Raw genomic sequence first — 17,718 nt, 5'->3', positions numbered from 1 at the left:
GAGACTTAATTAGAGTGAGAGGCTGTAAGTTCCTCAGGGACCAACATTAGCTCAACCAATTCATACCGCTACCCCATAACTTATCTATGGTGTCCTTCAAAAACTGAAACAAATACTTCTTACTTATCCTCTTAAAAGAGGTAGTGACAGCAGTCATTTCCTTTGTGATGCTTTATAAACCATGTAGGACACCAGAGTCCAATAAGTGGTGACTGGGCAATGAGGATGGCATATTTCGTCACAAAACATGAATCATTGTCCTTTTCTTAAACTCTTAAGGATTTCTTTTTTTTTTTTTTCAGGCTTTGATTTCTCTCTCTCTCTCTCTCTCTCTCTCTCTCTCTCTCTCTCTCTCTCTCTCTCTCTCTCTCTCTCTCTCTCTCTCCCTGGGTCTCAATCCAGACTGGCCTCAAGCTCACATAGGGGGCTACTGGCTAAGGCTAGCCTTAAATTCCTGATCCTCCCCACTCTACCTCCCAGAGTGCAGAGATTACAGATTCATGCACACCTAGTTAGCTCCTGCCAAGGATTTTAAGATTTGAATTTGGGATTATGTAAAATTCAGTTAGTAAACAGCAATCTTGATGTCGTCCCAACTTTATAATATCTAGTTTTGTTGGAGGCAACCACGTAGTGCAGAGGTGCACTATCCTTTAGCAAGACCAAGAAAGATCAAGAGACAAGCTCTGCCAAGGCTGACATTTAAGGAAAAGGGGTTGGGGAACAGAGTGTGTCATGAAAGGATGAAGATGCCCAGCGTCATGCTACTCACCGCAGCCCACCACCAGGGCATGGAGGGATACTGGTAAAGTTGGTGCCAGGCACATCGTGTTCTACTGAGTAGACAGCCGCAGAGAAGGAGAAGATGCCCATAGTGATGAAGAGCATCAGGCAGCCCACCTGCTGGTAGCACTGGCACAGCGTGAAGCCGAAGGCACGCAGCCCGGTGGAGTGACGTGCCAGCTTGGAGATAAGTAAGATGCGCATGAGGCGCATGAGGCGCAGCACCTGGCCCACCTTGCCCCCACGTCCCACAGTCTCCAGGTTATGCCCCGGGACCTTGACATCTCTCTTGGTCCTCGCTCGCGGGCACTGAGCAGCAGCTGCAGGTAGAAGCGCAGATGGCCACCAAGTCCACCAGGGTTGAGGGGCCCTGCGCGCGGTTCTCTGTTGGGGGTAGAGGCAAGGCCTTGCAGGAACTCCCGAGTGAAGAAAGCCACACAGCATCTCTACGTGCTCCAGGATGGGTCTCGGGTCCCCCACCACCCGTGCCCTGCCAGCCCTGATGCCCAGCTCCTCCACCTGTTGAGTGCTAGGGGCCACCAAGGATAAGGAGCACGAAGAGGTTATAGGCCACCCCCATGGCCTTGGCGGCCACAGAGGAAAAGGGCTTCTCCATGAGGTTCCAGAGGCGCTGACGCTGTGGCCCATCAAAGCGCACGCTCCCTGAAGAGCTCTCTGCCTCCTAGCCTGTGCCTGAGTACGCAGCTCCTACTGGATTTAAGCTGCTCGCTCAGTTCATCCCTCCGTTCCCCGAAGCAGATGCGACAACAGCGTGGGTGTACCCTGGAGCCTCACGCCCCAGTAACCCAGCTCCTCCAGGAAGCAGCGGGGACACAGCTCATCCAGTACCAGCAGCACCCCCTGATATGCTGAAATTATAGATGAGGTGGAAGACGGCGGATTACGGTCAAAAATGTATTTCATCCGTCTGTGCCTCGTAATCGATACAGCCCAGCTGCTTTCGGCGGCGGCTGGTGGAGGTGATCAGGGCGGCCCATTCAGTTTTGGGGTAGTTGGCCAGCTCGCAGCATTTCAGCTGGTAGCTGTGGCCATTCCCCATTCACTTCTCAGCGTGGTGTAAGCTGGACTGGAGTATCAGTATGGCCATCCAGCGGGGCAGCTGGGCACCTCTTGAGTCTGTTTCTCCCTCTGCAAGGTCATCCTTCCAGTCCTCCTCTCGTCCCCTCCCCTCCGTCCTCATCTTCCCCAATGTAGTAATTGTAGTTGCCCCTCGGTCCAAGGGGATACGATGCTGACCTCGAGAGCCGGGCGGGCTCCCAGGGAGCAGATGCTCTGCGGTGTTGGATGCCCTGCTGTTGGGCACCTCCTCCCCGTCTCTGGGATACCCAGGAATATAGTTCAACGACAGCCTCCTCTCGTTGCTCTGTTCCAGCATGGCTGTGGGGAATAGCTCACGGTCTGTCTCTCGTGTCTGTCTAGGGCCCTTGGTCTGCTCACTGCTGGTGGAAGGACAGACAGCGTGCCCTGCACTGTCTCAGAGAGACCAGCCTACCGGGCAAACCCAGGCGCAAAGCTTGTTCTTTTTCTGTTGGCCCGGTAAGCTCAGGCCCCCAGCCGCCCAGATTCAAGTGCTCTAATCTTGCTGATAGGGAAGAAGGAAGCAGTTAGGAGGGATTTGGGAACTCTTAGCCAGGTCTCCTCCTCTCCCCCCCCCTGACGTGGGAGGGTGATTATGAGGTCTTAAATCTCCAGATAATCAGAAGAAGGCAGAGATTATTGCTAATAAAAATGTCGGTCAGCCTTGCCCTGGGATAGTGCTTAGGGTATGTGTGCTGAGAGAGGTAAAATCAACTGAATTAGCTAGAGCATATGGATGCCACTGTCTTCAGAAAACCCACTGTGAGCAGTAATGACGGCAGAAAGCTGACTTTGTGACTAGCCAGTCAGTGACCCTTTGTTTAGATCCCTCTTCAGTTCTTTTCCTTTTATTGAAAATGGATTTTTTCACACAATATAGTCTAATGGTTCCCATCCCCCTACTCCTCCTAGTTCCTTCCCACCCCTCCCATCCGAATGTACACCCTTTCTGTCTCTCCTTCGAAGACAAACAGGCATCTAAGGAACGATAATAAAATAAAATAAAAGCAAATCAGAATATGACAAAAATTACCAAACAGGAAAAGGAACCAAAGAGAAAGATCCAGAGATACACACATCTGAGCACACAGGCATCCCACAAAAACACAAAACCAGAAGCCATAGTCGATATGCAAAGGACCTGTAAGGTTAAATAAAAAAAAAAAAAAAAAAAAAGCCCTGATTTAATATTATGAGATAAAAGATCCCTCTAAAATGCCATTGAGATCATTTTTATATTGGCCATCTACTGGGCTCATATGAGGTTTGCTTCTAAGAATGGTTTGAGCCCCCAACAAGTCTCCCCTTAGACAAAGCTAATTTTTCATTTGCAAGCCATCAATGGGAGAGAGCTTTTTAGGTTGGGTGTGAGGGCATGCACCCACTTCTTTGTTCTAGGGCCCCATCTGGTGCAGACCCATGCAGGCTCCTGTGCATGCTGCCGCCAGACTCTGTTAGTTCATACCCGGCTCCAGTCTTGTGTCTAGAAGACCTTGAGATTCCTTTGTGTCCTCTATCCCCTCAGGCTCTTACAGTCTTTCTACCTCCTCTTCTGTGAGTTCCCTGAGTCCTGAGGCAAGGGATTTGAAGGAGACAACCACTTAGTGCTGGATGTTCCAAGGTCTCTTACTCTGCATTTTATCTGGCTGTGAGTGTGAGTAATTGTTCCCCATCTGCTACAGGAGAAAGCTTCTCTGATGATGGCTGAGCAAGGCACCCTCTCTGTGAGTATAGAAGAATTGCATTATGAATCTTTTTTTTGTTTTTTGTTTTTGTTTTTGCTATGTTCTTTAGCAAAACAGTAGTATTTGGTTTTCTCCCCATGTCTCTGCCTGGCCTATCTAATTCTCAGGTTCTTAGTCACTCAAGTAGTGTTGGGTACGGGTTCCACTTCACAGAGTGGCCCCTTAACCCGAATCATGTATTGGTTGGTTACTTCCACAAGCTTTGTGACACTATTATATTTCTTTTGTTTTTGAGAATGGCATAGAAGTATGCAATGGAATATGATCTTATCTAACATTCCCAATTCCTTTTTCTTTGTCTCCCCCAACATGATCCCTTCTAACTTTATGTCTTTTTTATATTATTACTAGCTATGTTAGTTATTTTCCCATTGCTGTGATGAACTACCGTGTTCAAGGCAACTGACAGAAGAAAGCATTTATCTGGGTTTATGGTTCCAGAGGAAGAGTACATAATGGGAGAAGGGAGAGCCAGTGTAGGAGAGCAGAGGGAGAAAGCTGAAGATCACTTCTTCAATCCTTTACCTGAAGGAGAGACGGAGCAAACTGTAACTAAGAAGAGGCTATGTACTTTCAAATCCAGCACCCCCTGCACATATTTCTTCCAATAAGGCTGTATTTCCTAAATCTCCCCAAACAGTGCTACCAACTGATGACCAAACGTTCAGTACATGAGCCCATGGTGGATATTTCTCATTAAAACCACAAACCCACAAAAAAACCATTGTACCCACAAAGTACAGTTACTGTGGCCTTTATGTGCATGGGTAGGGGACAATCCCAAAGGATCATGGGAATGGCTCAGTAGATACATCCTCTAAAAAAGAATGATTTACTCCCTCCCTTGGCAACTACCCACTGCCAATAGCTCCTCAGTAAGAGGTGGGACCTGGAAACTAATGCCCAACCAATGCCCAGAGGCTTGTCTAGCTTGATCTTATGTAGATCTTGTATAGTAACCACAGATGCTATGAGTTCATGATGGTGATGGCTATGCCAGGTCCAGATGATAGCATTTCCCATCACTCCTCCTGATCCTTCCAATTTTACATTCTTTCTACCTTCTTTTCCAAGATGTTCCCTGAGCCTTGGTGGTGGTGGTGGTGGGATTAATATAGCTGTCCCATTTAGAGCTGAGCATCCATATTCTTATTCTCGGCACTTTGAAAAGTTAAGGTCTTTGCTATTGACTGTGGTCCCCCGCACAAAGCTTTTCTGACCAAGGTTGAGGGCATGCCCGGTCTATGGATATAAGCATAAATATTTGAAAGGCAATTCGACAGCATGGTAATTTAACTAAAATAACAATAGCAGGTTCTACTCCCAGAGCCAATGACCTGTCCTAGCCATGGGCTTTTGACCAGGATCAAGTACAAGGCATGAAATTTCCTCCCTATGGAGCAGGCCTCACATCTAATCAACAACTCTGCATACTATAGCAACTTGCTAGACAAGATGTACTGGTGCAGTCGTGGCATGACCAGCATGACCATCTGAGGTCATGGAACCTGTAGAGCCTGAAGCAACTCCCTTTCCCTTCCCTCACACCGTTGCATTTCTTCATGTGATTCTCCTAATCAGCAGTGCACGGAAGGTCAGATTCACACCACCATTTCCCTTTCTCACTTTCTTGTTCACTTTCCTTTAAAACAGTGGTTCTCCAACCTTCCCGATGCTGCGAGCTTTTGATACAGTTCCTCCATGTTATGATGACCTCCCAAACCATAAACTTATTTCATTGCTACTTCATAACCTGTAAGTTTGCCACAGTATGATTATACTATAAACATCTGTGTTTTCTGATGGTTTTAGGTAGCCTCTGTGAAAGAGGTCATTCGTGCCCCCTCCCCGCCCAATGGCCCATGACCCACAGGTTGAGAACGAATGCTTGAAAAAAATAAGGACAGGTTTCAAGGTAGAATCCCAGGACTGAATGAAGGAAGTCTGTAGGCCTTGTTCTAATGTGTCAGGCTTCTTTCCAGGGAGTGTTTTCATCACCTTTCAGAACACTCCAGATGCTGAGGTGGGAGGCATGGGAGAGGGACAGAAGGGTACCGTTGGAGGAGCTCATCATTTCTTGTTGGTGATGCACATAGGGAAAGGATGTTGACAAACGAGCAAGAGAACAGGTGAGGTGCATAACAGTAAGAAACAGTCCATTTTTCCCACCACAGCCTCTAGTTGTCAGGGTACCTGCAAGGAGCAAGATGGTTACTATTCCCAGGAATATTCTGAACATACAATAAAAGGATCTGCCCATCTTCATCATAATGGTCATTAGCACAAATCACAGGACATGATGCACTGCTGTTTTTCCAGGTAACCATACATCTTGAAGGTGTTTTAATACATTAATATGATAATTTCTTTTGAAAATATCCACTAAGTGGGGTATCCCAGTTAGCTTTAGCTGTCAACCTGGCACAGCTAGATTTACCTGAGGTAGGAGTCTCAGCTGAGCATTTCTCAGATCATATTGGCCTATGGACCTGTCTGGGGGCAGGGGTTGTCTGGATTATTAGTTGTTGTGCAGGAGGACGACAGGCCCACTGTGGGTGGCACCCACCATTCCTTGGGCTGTATGAAAATTTAGCTAGTTAAGCATGAGCCTGAAGCCAGCTAGCTAGCATCAGCATCCATAGTTCTTGCTGTACTCATTTGGCCATGCAGTGAGATCCTTGATTTTAGATATAGCAACTTGGCTTGCTGTCAGGTTCCTGCCTAGACTTCCCTCAGTGATGGGCTGTGGACCTGGAAGTGTAAGTCAGATATACCTTTTTCCTCCCCCACATTGCTTTTAATCATAATGCTTTCCACAACAACAAGAAGGAAACCAGAACACAGGACATGCTAATAGACATTTCAGACTCTTTTCTCGCTTTGCACTTATAAACAACAACAACAACAAAAAAACAATAGATCTATGAATAACTTTTTATATATATACATATATATGTATATATATGTATATATATATATATATATTAATTTCTACATATTCAAGATAAGTAAGATATAAATTGTTAAAAATGGAATTAAGTAAAAAATGACACACCTGTATCTTTGATTGACAGTGCCAAATTTTCCTCTATCAAAAGCTTTCCCAGATTACAACTCTCCATCAATGGATGAAATTTATTATCACGTTTGGGCCGGCATGTTTTACATGTACAAATGATTATATGTGTGCTGGTTTTGTTTTGGTTTCATTTTGTTTTTGTGGTGTGGTGTGGCACTAACCCCAAGTCCTTACAATGTCGGATGAAGGCCCCATTACTGAGAGTTTTGACCAGTTACGTATCTCACCACTGCCTGATTGTTTTCTATGGACCTGATTGAACATTTATTTATGTGACTTAGAGCTGGTGTGTTTCTTTTCCTGAGAATTGTCTTTTCGTGTCTCTTGTCCTTTTTTTCTCTCCACTGAGTTATTGGTACTTTTCTGACCAATTGGCAGAAGAGTTCAATGTATCATGAAAGTAGATTGTTCACTTGCAGTCTGGACTGCAAACACTTTTTCTAGATTTTATCCTTTGGGGGAGACTTTTTCCGCATAAATATTTCATTGTATGAACCAGAGGGATGACTGAGTCAGTAGGAGTGCTTGAAGAGCAAGCATGAGGACCTGAGTTCAGAGCCGGCCCAAGAATCTGAGACTTGTCTAGCCTAACTGCCACTCTGGACCATGGTGGCTGAATTGTCAGCCCCTAGTGATTTGTTATTTAGAAAACATTTGCTTTAGGTTCTGATCTTCATGTCTTGCTTCCTCTAAGCATCCTGGAACCAACTTTCAGCACTGGTGTGTTTTAGCCCCAGTAGAAGCAGGCCTTATTTTCTGTTCTGCCACTGAGGGAGGGGATGCAAGCCATTGAACACAAAGTGAGGACATCTGCTGCACACAGGACACTATGCTACCTTTAAGCTGCAAGTGACACTGACAGCATGTAGCCCCACTGCTCACTTTAAAGCCAAGATAGATCTGGGCCGCATAGGTCTGATGACTTGCCCCAGGCCCCATAGATGAGTCCAGTTAGCACTTAAATCTTTCCAGAATGTTCTCTAACTCCAGGTTTATGGACCTGTCCTCTAACTTACTGATTCTATCTCAATGTTCATTTTCAACTTAGAATTTGTGCCTTCGTGGAACATGGAGATGGTGCGGATACTGAACCAGTATATTAGAGCAACTTAAATATCAGAGCCTAGCATTAAAATAATAGGGATTAGTTAGCTAAGTTAATTGCCTTCACTTAGCTTTGTGGAATAGTTCTGACCTCCATGCTCTGTTACAGATGTAGTCATACACATTAAAAACAGGGTTTCTTTTCCATAACCAGAGCCTTGCTTATTTCCTATAGAAGACCAGCCCCTCCCTGTTGACCTTGAACCAGATGGACCTTTTATAATTGGACACTGGTTTGCATCTAACTCTCCCTGGCTTTCCACTTCACTCCTGACCTCTGTAGATGGCCCTCTACTCTGAACAAAAGGTGCTCTCTGACCCAGACTTTGGGAGGATCAGAAAGGAGTTGAGTTGCAGAAAATGCTTTTGCCTGTGAGGTTTTATTTTTTTTTTTCTATCTCAAAATTTGCATTCAAAATTCTCCCCTGAGGTAGGGAAATATGGGAAGAGAATAGGAACATCTGCTCTGACGCAGGCATTTGCCGTGGTGAGCAGGGGCTCCCTGGAGTAGGGTGATGGGGAGCCAGATGATGCTCCCAGCAGATTTGCCAAGTTAAAAAGTGGCATCTGTGAAACCTAGTAAGAATATAAAGAATGTGCTGGAACAGATGGTATGTGAAGAACACTGGAGTAAACGGTTCCCTGAAAACCTTTCAAGGATTAGTAAACGCAGCGAAGGGAAAGAGGACAAAAGATTAATGACAACTAGATTGGATTATGCAACTTTCCTATGTAGATTTACTCTAGAATGATTTGTGTGTGTGTGTGTGTGTGTGTGTGTGTGTGTGTGTGTGTGTGTGTGTGTGTGTGAGCGCACACGGGGTCACTTAGTGGTCAGGCATGGAAAAACTGTATGGTGCTGATAAACATTTGAGAGATTAAGCTAAATGCTTTGAAAGATGCTTCTTTACTTCAAGGGTTGTTCATGGAATTAGAACAGAAAGGCTGGTCCCAAGTTGATGAATATCTGTGTGGGAGAGACACACACTGAAAAAATAAAAGCGTAGGCAAATGTTTTTATTGTTATACTGTTACTTGGTTGGTGCAGCTTACATTTCAGAGCAGTCAGCTGATGTCAGATAACTATGGGAAAAGTCAGTATACTGGACTTAAGATCAAACAAAAGCTGGTTAATACTTTGTCAACAAAGGGTTCATGAAACAGAGATCACAATTGACATAGCTATCATGAGCATGCAATCCTGAGTTGGGGAGCTGCTAAAGGGATGATGACTAATAAGTATCATTCTTTTGAGACAGGTCACAACTTCCCTTGCCCTTATAATTTACCTTTGTTTTCTTCTAAACACAACTTGGCAAAAATTTATTTTACTGCCTGCTTATGAAAGAACATCGAAACTGATTCAAATCAAATCAATTTAAAGAAAACTTCTATTGCACTTGCTCTTGAGGGTTCCATGTGGCACATGAAGCTGGAAGATGCATCTGTAATGTATATAGCCATCATCTCCCCCTCTATAATGAGATTCATGGGCAGTCTGGGGCGAGAGACACCGATGAGGCAGGCAGCTACCAAGGATCCATGTTCATCCTACTTTGCTCTAAGTGAGTCCATGGCTTTTCACCGATGACTGCAAGATTATCGAGTTCATATTTTAGGCTACTGGAAAAGGAGAGACTAAGGAAAGAGTGGAAAGTGAAATGCAGCCCTTACCAGGATCTTCCCTTGCTCCCTTTTGACTGAGACAATAGAGTTTCATATTTACAGTGTGATTGGAACTCTAGATGTGTAGGGCTGGGCATTGGCAACATATATCACCCTTGTATAAATAGCAATTTTGAATTACTTGTATGACTGCAGTAGATGCTTATGTTGTACCCAAATTACTCTAAAATTTAGAAAAGTGCATTGCTTAGTACTAAACATACTTATACTTTACCCCATTTAAAAATATATTATTATGAGACGAGAGGACACTCATGTGTCACGACATGCATGTAGAGGTCATAGGACAACTTTTTGATATTGGTTCTGTCCTTCCGTGATAGGTTCTAGGAACCGAACTCATGTCATCTCAGCAAGCACTTCTACTATCGAGTCTTCTTGCTGCCCCTCATTCCCCACCAAGACTTATATATTATTAATGGATATGTGTGTGCACTGCTGATGGGGACTGAATCTGGTTCCTCTGGTCTTCAAGCATTCTTCTTAATTGCTGAGCTCTCTCAAGGTACCACCATCACCCGGCACACATACACATTTAACAAGGAAGCTGTACTGTGATTTCTGCACTCATGTTCTGATATAAATTTGTTCCCACTTACTCTGAAGCTATTCAGGAAAACAATTCCCAATTATTTTTTATTGATTATTTGGGAATCTCACGTCAGACACCCCAATCATGCTCACCTCCCAGTCTTTCCAAGTCTACCCCTTCCCCTCGTGATCTCTCCCCTAAGGGAAAAAAAAAGTTCACTTTGTGTTGTCCATGTATTCACTGGAACATGGTCAGGCTCCTAGTGTGAGCCACTAAGGGAGGATGAATCTTTCTCTGCCTGCCTCTGCTCCAGAAGTCATCAATTGAAGAGAGCCTTAGGTGGCCAGGGCCAGCTCTCCTTCCCTCAAGCCATGGCCTGCATCATGACGCTATGGGCTAGTGAGGAGTGAAAGCCAATCGCCCATGAAGGCAGGGCCAACTCTCCTGTGCACATGGATGTTAACATGGCTTCTGGAGACAGTCCAGCCCAGGACATCCGCATGGGCTTCAGTGCTAACAGACATCAACATGACCCTTGGCTATATCAGGACTACTGACACACTCATGGCCCTCAGTGGCTGTACAGGCTATGAGCCTCAACATGGCTCCCAAGGCAGCAAAGCCCAAGGATGTCACCAAGGCGTCAGGCAGCTCCACAGACTCTATATGTCCACATGGGTCTCGGGTTTCAGTATGGCCTGGGAAGCAGCGGCATGGACCATGGACACCATCATGTTCTCCAGTGGCATAGTTGGCCACAGTGGTCCTTCCAGGAGGTCCATTCCAGAACCTTTCCTCATCTCAGGCCTCCAGTGTTGCCCAGAGCCAGGGCATGTTCAGGGGCTGAGTCTACATCTGCTTAAGCTCTATGCTGTTGCACACTGTCTAGGCAGCAGGTGGGTCTCAGCGCTGTCTCCCACCTGTCACCACCATCACATCTCCAGCTCCACCTCTCTCCACAGAGCACACACCACTCCCTTTTTCTGTCTTTTTCACCCCGCCATCACCTATTTATTCTATCTAGCAGTGCTTCCTCCACCACACTGCTGGGCTGCAAGGAGCTATGCTGTCTTCCTTCCATCACCTGGGAAACTTATCTTTTAAATTCCACTGCTTTATTTAACAAAAATATGACTTATATGTAAATATTAATGATTGAGAAATATGCAAAAATATTTTTGTCTTGATATCATGGGTTTATTCATCTCTAACCATACTCTAACCAAGGTCCCTACGAGTTATGTCTCAGACCTTAACACCAAATATTTATTAACAGAGTATTAAGTCTTCATTCAAAAACCCATCTTTTTATATGATGTAAATACATATATGTATACACTCATATCTAATTATATATTCATGATTTAACAGTAATTTTACCTATACAATTGCATGAATAAGTATATATATCTAAATATATAATTTCATATATCTATTATACATATGCAATTTAGCATATGTATATGATATTATGATAAATGCAAATTTTTATAACTGCCTCTGTGTACTCAGTGGCAATTATCACTTTTCATGTATAGCTATATGCCTACATTTATATGTTCTTTTTTGTTTTGTTCTTTCTTTTCTTTTCCTTCCTTCTGTCTTGGGTTTTTTTTTTTTTGGAGACAGGCTCTTCTGGAATTCACTATGTAGACCAGGCTGGCCTCAAACTCACAGAGATCTGATTTCCTCTGCCTTCTGAGTTCTGGGATTAAAGGTATGCACCACCATGTCCAGCTAATTACAAGTTCTTAACAAGTATCCTGGTAGTCTCTTATTTATATTACCATAATTATTATAAAGCATTTATAAAATATGAGCACCATGACAAAGCCGAGGTTATTTTTTTTGTTTGTTTGGTTTTTTTTGCCTCTGGGCATGTGTAAAAATTGTGCTATGAAACGTCTCAAAATGGGCTGGAGAGATGGCTCAGAGGTTAAGAACATTTGTTGTTCTTGCAGAGGACCTGGGTACAGTTTCTCCCCATCACATGTGACTCAAATCAATCTGTAACTCCGGTTCCAGGTGATTTAACACCTTCTTCTGAGGGTACCAGGCATGTACATGACTTCTGAGGACACCCAACATACAATGTGGGCAAAAAGATTATACTCACAAAATAAATTGCTAACACACACATACAACTCTTACACACACACACACACACACACACACACACACACACACACACACACACCCTTTGTTAAAACCTAACTATAATCTGAAAGACAGAAAAGGATGTTGAGTTAGTTAAGAGAATTGAATTCTCATTGCAGCTTGGCTCATTGACACTATGTGAACTTGAGCAAATCATACTTTCTTTCCAGGCTTATTCTGCATGTCATACAATGGTACAGGTAGGGATGATAAGGAAGGTCCCTAACTTCCAACCCTTATGCATTAGGTTTTCATACAATCTTATTACTATTCTCAAGCCATTATCAGCTCTATGAGAATACAGGTCATATATTGACTATTATTGAGACATAGCCTGAAACCTTGCTGAAGGATTGAATGCAAGTATGCCTATGTTCTGATTTATTCTCCAGAAATCCCAAGCCCATTCCTGTTTTCTGCCTTTGCCAGATAAAAGTGTAGAGACATTTCTTGGAAGAGTTACTTTCCATTTGAGCCAGTCTGGTCTATGTTTCTTGGCCAGGTTGTGGAGATTGCATAATTTATTTGTAATGGTACCTAGCCTGTTTTGTTGCATTTTTCATGAAATACTTTGTTAACTTTGTTTGCATTTATAAATATTACCCATATTCCCATTATTGGATGTTTATTTCTAGAAGAGAGAAAAGTTATTGATTGATTGATTGATTGATTGATATTGGATAAAACCATTCTATCAAATTGGGTAGCTTGGTGATTTTTTCTTTTTAGCTGTTTTAAACTAGGACTTCTAGGATTCTCAGAAGTAAAATCAAGGCATCACCAAGTAAAGAATTTTATATTTACTTTCTTTTTTTTTCCTTTTGAGACAGGGTTTCTCTGTGGCTTTGGAGCCTGTCCTGGAACTTGTTCTGTAGACCAGGCTGGCCTTGAACTCACAGAAATCTGTCTGCCTCCTGAGTGCTGGGAGTAAAGGCATGCGTCACCAATGCCCAGCAATTTTCTAATGTATGTGCATATTATTTTATTTTCTTGTCTTTTGACTAAGACAACAGTGAAGAACAAATTAAGAGGGAACATGAATAATAAATTTACAAAATAACAAAAACACAATGTTTATTGCCTTAAGGGGAGTTTCTGATTTTTTTTTTTTGTTTAATGTTTTATTTCTTAGGTTTTTGATGGACATTGTTCTTGGAGTAGAAAAGCCTTTTCTTACTCCTCATTGCTTCCTTATGTTTGTGTATCCATCATTTATATTCTTTGAATGGAACTGATAAATGAGAAAGCACAAGTGTTTGAAAGTTCTCAGGATGCTGCCAAATTACTCTGTAAAAAATTATGCCAATATAAAACCCAATAAATAATGCACATGCTAAAAAACAAAGCAAAACATCATCATCATAAATGTTTACTTTCAATTCATCAATGCTTTACCCCAAACAAATCTCTTTTTTCTTAATAATAGAAGCAAGCAGTTACACAGCAATTACTAGATTTCAGACAGTCTTCTAATTTATATTCACTTCCTTAATTCTCACAAGAACCCTCTGAGCTAGGCTCTAAGGCTATCCTTTGGGTCTAGGAGAACAGCTGTGACACAGGAAGATTAGACAATTTACCCGGCATCTCTCTACAAGTGACTTAGTCATAATTTGAATATAGATGATCTCACCCTTAAACATTCTGGATTGTTGTATTGGGCAGTGTCCTCCCAGAGGAACAGATCAGATAGAAGGCATACACTGTTAGATTCATTTCACAGTGAGGGCTAGATAGTCCAACAATGGCCATCAGCATGCTAGAGGGACAATTAATATGGCAGATGCTCCATCCACAAAGCTGGACTCCTCTGTAGTCCTAATCTGTCTCTGAAAGCCTGGAAGATCCTTGAAGAGTCATGAAGACTAGGTCCACATTGGAAGGCCTGAGGAGTCTGCAGCTGATGTTGGTGGAGCATGGCAGTAGACTGATAGACAGACACGCTCAAAAAAGGCAAAGGCAGGCAGCCATATGCATGCTGCTGTTTCCTGGGACATTTTTATATTTAACACAGCCCACATGGAAATCAGATCTTCCTCCTCACTTTTTCCTCTCTGGAGACAATCTTACAAACACACTCCTCCTAGACAATTCTAGATCCTGGCAGATTGACAAGACCAATCACCGTACCTGCTTTTTTTTTTTTTTTTTTTTTTTATAGGCAACAGCTATTTGGTGTCTGCTATATAGCAAGAGTCACAATTAGTCACCACAGCCACCTGCTCAAGTGTCACTACCATCCAGTACTTTGCACACTGTGGCATATGACAAGCATTTGTTCTTAAATGAAACATTGGTTTGGTGGTGGCTGCCCAGTGTTTGATCCTCCTGTGTCCTTGGAGTTTTTACTTTGTCATTGGATTGTAGCTAGTATGTGACATGGGTTTGATTTGAGGGGGATGGCATGGAGTTATTGGTCATTTTTAGTAAGAATCACATTTATATCCACATTAAAAAGAAATAATCTGAAAGTAGATATTAGAAAAGAGGGAAGGCTTAGATGGGAACAACATTATTTATTTACTATTTATTTGTGTACTTACTTGAGAAAGTGTCTCGCTTTGTAGCTCAAACTGGCTCAGAATCTCAAGGGCTGGGGCTATAAGTGTGCATCAGCATGCCCAGCTTCGATATTCTTTATGTAGTCTCCCAGAGCTGGCAATGATAGCTAGAGCCTCACACATGCTACACACTACTTTGTTACTGAGAGTTGTTCTCAGTCCCAGGCACAGTTTTAATTGCATAATATATAGCTGATATTTGAAATGTTTAACTGACCATGTAGGTTGGACATGATTCCTTTTGTGGACAAAGAAACTGAGGCATCAATAAATACTTTCTATCTGATTGCAGAGCTGCTAAGTGTGGGACTGAAGCTTTGAAACTCAGGATATCTACTTCCAGAGGTTGTGTGTGTGTGTGTGTGTGTGTGTGTGTGTGTGTGTGTGATGTGTGTGTTAGACAGAGAACAACTTTCTGTGTCATTTTCAAGTGCTATCCACCTTGTTTTTTGAGATAGTTTCTCTCACCTGATCTGGTATTCTCAAAGTTGTCTAGGCTGGCTGGCTAGCAAGTCCTTGGGATCTACTCCTCTCTGTCTCTCTGGGGCTGGAATTGTGAGCATGGACCACAGTGTCCAGCTGCTTTTCCATATCTTTGCTGGGATCAGCAAAGGTCATTGTGAGGTCATTGTGATTACAAGGCATGTCCCTTACAAACTCAGGTCCTCCTGCTTGCAGGGCAAGCACTTTCCTGACTGAGTCATTTCCCTGGTCCATTTCCAGAGTCATAATCACCAAATCATACTACTTCTGGGAGAACTTAGAAGGTATTTCTTGACACATGGCTACTCTGGAAAAGAACGACTAGCAAACTCACATTTGGAGTTTCTGATTTGAAGTCCATTTCTAGTACATTTCAGTTTAGGTAGTCATATCTTTCTCAGCTGTATCAAATATTAAAGTTAATTTATGGTTTTAGTATTATGCTTATTTCAAAAGAGACTACCTATCTATCCATCATTTTACTTATCCCTTCAATAGTGTTTCTTAGGTCTTTCTAAAGCCTGGCCAATTAAATCAAGAGGACTTGAAATCCTAGCTGTAAATCATGCTGTCTTTTTTTTCCCTAGTTGTGAGACTTTGAGTGAGTCATTCAACTTGTTTGAGCCTAAACTCTCTTAGGCTAAGTGGAGGAAGCACTTCTTACCATTGTGGGCTACTCCAATGGTTGGGTAGGAGCGTAAAGATAAAGTGGTTTGGAAGCTGAAAAGCTAGGCAAATGTGACTGTGCATTTTATTTGATGGAGTGGCCAGCCAGGCCTTGCTCACTCTGCTTTGGGGACAGAAAGGGAACAACATCATCTCTTGCTTTTGCACAGCTGGCCTTTGATTTCTGTCTGGGTTTGAATTTCAGCTGTGACACAAGGTTAACAATTGGAGAAGCTTTGAAGGAAGCTAGCTCAGGGATCACACTCTGTGGCATCTCCCTCAGGGCTGTGATAGGCTTAACTGTCAGCAGAGTACCTCTTCCTGTGTGTTGCAGAATGCAGAATGAAGTAATACAGAACAAAACCATTAGCACTTCTTTACATAGTAAAGATCCTAAAACACAAGCACACGGCTCATGGAACTTAGTGGAGAGGAGAGGGGTGGACTAAGGAGCTCACATTGTCATACTATCCTCAGACCCCTCAGACCCCCCTCCCCAAAGAACTTGAATTTGTATTTGGAAGCATCTTTGTTTTCCATTGTAGAAAATTGTCTTGTATGCCAATGTCTTTGAAAGCAACTGCTCCCCAGAGAGACCAACTCTGGTCTATGTATCAACTAGTGATAAGAGGAAGTCAAACAAATTCCACTTCTGTTTGAATGCATGGGAGATGCTCATGTCTTGGCTCTGACCCAGTCCTGAGCATTTAAATATTATGACCTGCCCCCCCCCACTCATTCGCAGGCCGACCTTGGTGGTAAGCTAGTAGGCTTGTGGAATGCCTCTGTCCCTGTCTTATTTGCCCTCGTCTATTAATTCTTCCTGTTCATGAAAATCTGTTTTCAGGTCATTTATGGGACAATTGCAGAAGCTAGTTGTAGAATGCTATTGTCTCCCCTGCTTGTTGCCTATCATTTCATGAGAACAGAGATGAGCAGTTTGAGAGGTTGTCTGCATTTCTCCTTCAGCTTGTGCCCCTGGGTACAACTGTGTTATTAATTTTGGATAGTACCATTTTCATAATAAAATCTCAGTGCCAAGCCATTCACTCTGCTGTCTTTGTGCTTTTTTCTAGTATTGAGGAAGGTAGGAGGAAAAATAACAACAACAAAAGAGTATTGCAGATTAAGGTTTGGGTGTCCCATGTTTCTTCAAAATCTGATGGAGATGGGGAGCCTAACATAGGAAGGAAGTAGGTAGTTGGGCTTTTGTTTCACTGTTTCTGAGGGTTAAACACAAAGGCTGTTTGTATACTCTTCTCACAATTATTTTGCAACCAGCCAAACCTGTCAATTTGAGTTCTGTTTCCTGACACTGTATGGCCTAGTATTGGTTCTTAGCTTTTGTCTCTAGTTTGCTCTTCAGATAAAAGGATTTGTTCACTTCAATTCCATGGTTGTTCTGAATTAGACTGATGAGGTGGTAGGATTAAGGCTGTGAGTGCCCACACATACTGAAAGGTATTTCCGGGGATGCTCTGGAGCCTGCTTCACCTGCTTCCTTTGTATTGAGGGCAACTGAGGAGGTTACTGCAAAGCAGTCAGTCCAGAAAGAAAGTTAGATGAGCAGATGTATGTTAGTGTTACTCTGTGATGGTGATGCCAGGATACATGGTGTCCAGGGGGCCTCATGAGGTCCCCTGTGAGACAACTCAGAAAGTGGCAGAGTGATGATGGGCAGACGGCAGCAATAGAAGGTGAAAAGTGCATGTCCAAACGGCCATGTGTCAGTACCATCCCATCGGGGCACCCCCACTAACATGATAGGCCCCTCCTCGCCATCTAGAACTCTAGTAGTCAGGGACCCTGGTTAGTCTAGTTTGA

At 43.2% G+C, this 17,718-nt stretch overlaps 1 pseudogene; it reads right to left on the bottom strand.

Annotated features, from left to right (window-relative positions):
* Positions 1-733: 733 nt before the first annotated feature.
* On the bottom strand, positions 734-2,179 carry LOC127218697 (potassium voltage-gated channel subfamily V member 2-like; annotated as a pseudogene).
* Positions 2,180-17,718: the final 15,539 nt, after the last annotated feature.

The sequence above is a fragment of the Phodopus roborovskii genome, unplaced genomic scaffold (genome assembly GCF_943737965.1).
Source record: "Phodopus roborovskii unplaced genomic scaffold, PHOROB, whole genome shotgun sequence".
In the NCBI taxonomy this organism is placed as follows: Eukaryota; Metazoa; Chordata; class Mammalia; order Rodentia; family Cricetidae; genus Phodopus; species Phodopus roborovskii.
The sequence above is the reverse complement of the archived record's forward strand: the minus strand, read 5'-3'. Positions and strand labels throughout refer to the sequence as shown.